Below are 2,047 nucleotides of genomic sequence, written 5' to 3'. Positions count from 1 at the left end.
TATATATATATTAACAAAAACCATTATGTCATCTTAGCAAGATTTGATACAAGGTCAATGGAAAACACAAAGATAAACACAAGTGATTTCTAAGAATGACTGTTGTTAGCAAATCTTTTTCTGACTTTAATCATTCTATCTGCAGATGAACAGCATGTCATGAAAACCGAGGTCATTAAAGGATGTCATGAATTACTTGCTTAAACATAAAAGTATTTGTTCCATTACAACCCTCAAATCTGTAATTTTCACAGAGAATCCACAGCACTCACACAGGGCGGTCAGGCCACGGGGAAAGACAGGATGTGGGGTGGAGCTAATGGAGCGTGTTGGGAGATGGTTATCTTATTTTATTTTATTTATTGTTTTGTTTTTACGTCCTACACAGGCTCCGAGTCTTAAAATACATTTGAAGCTGGGTTATTTTTTTAAATTCCACGAGTTTTGAAAAAAATCTGAGATTTCTCTAAGTGTCTGTATACCTGCAAAATGGGGGGAAATTGGTGTAATTTACAACTTGAGATTAATGCCTATTTTAGATAGCTGCTTGAACTTGCCTTCATTAGCTTAGTTAAAACTGAATTAAACTTGATTTCTCCAAACTGAAATTATCATCAACAGGTGAGATACTTATTGTTCACAACCTTTACACAGAACCCCACTTAAAAAACCTTAAACTATTTATTTAATCCATGTCCTTACATGGCTTCCATATTTTCAGAAGCGCGTCGCTAAATGTTTGTAATGCTATTCTAAGTTCCAAAGGTCAAAGGTGAAAAAAAAAAAACTACACGTGTTTACTGCTGCGAGAATCTTCCAACCAACAAACTGACATGTTTTGGTCCCGTGTTCAGAAAAAAAAAAAAAAGGATAACAGTAAATGAAGCCAGACCATCATTTGTTTACATCAGTGAGTCGGAGCAGACAAGATTAACAGTCATTCTCCTAATGAACTAAAAATAAATACTCTTTGAAGCATAAACTTTGTAACACGGCTGCTTCTACACTTTTGTTAACATGTTGGATTAAAAAAACTACACATTTAGAAAACCCACTTTAAAAGATCTAACTATAAAAAAAGCTAATGTGATTATAGAACACACACTTTACTGTTTGGTGCTTTTGGATAAAAGTTACAGTCACAATAATCTCAGAACAGAGTTCTTTCTCTTCTGTCCTGATAGTCACGTTATCTTGGTTTATCTGTCTTCCCACCAAATCCAGTGGAACTGCAGTAAATTTGCTTTGCAAATAACCGGGGGGCATTGTTACTGCTGAGCTGTCAGAGCCACGGCACATGGAGCTCTGTGAGTGGCTCCCTGCCTGAGAAGCATCCTAGCACAACCTGTTCCCATGCTATTGACTGAGGTGTCATTTCGTAACGCAGCCAAATGTACAGAACATGGCATGAATTTTAAGAGGGACGGGTTGAACTTAAAACCAGCTCGTGCACCTGTAGTGTGAAAGAACGCTCTTTTCACATCTGATGCAATCAAAGAGATCGTAATGAGGGTGCATCTGATAAAACTCGGACATCCAAACCATTACAAAAGGCCGTTTGTTCCCTGAAAGTAATGAATCATTCTGTGGTTGATTGGAGTATGCTATATTTTATTGATGATAAAAGCAGATTTCTGGACACAGAGACGTTTCATCAAGTAACCAAAAAAACCATGACATAAAATAAAAACTGCTTTTCTCTGTACGCTTTTACAAAAATTTCCATCTAAATGTATTAGTCTGAAGAAAAGCCCCTCATAATTGCTTTGAAGGAACATTTTTGTGTGCGTTTCTGTTCATTTTATCTGTACTTGTTTCCCTACTAGCTAGTTCCGTGAAWCTTCTTTGTCATGTCCATTTCAGCAGCTGGGACCCTCGTCTGCTCAATCATTTTAAACATGATTGCATTTCATCTGCTTGTCAGAGCCACACAATTCACCCGAGTATTTATTTGATCAAGTTAGTAGTAGTAGTAGTAGTAGTTCTTTATTCATTTCATTTGTAACACAGATTAACAAAGTACAAAAAAACGTGCAATCAAAATAAA

Source organism: Austrofundulus limnaeus, unplaced genomic scaffold (assembly GCF_001266775.1).
Source record: "Austrofundulus limnaeus strain Quisiro unplaced genomic scaffold, Austrofundulus_limnaeus-1.0 Scaffold19, whole genome shotgun sequence".
Classification (NCBI taxonomy): Eukaryota; Metazoa; Chordata; class Actinopteri; order Cyprinodontiformes; family Rivulidae; genus Austrofundulus; species Austrofundulus limnaeus.
Note: the sequence above shows the minus strand (reverse complement) of the source record.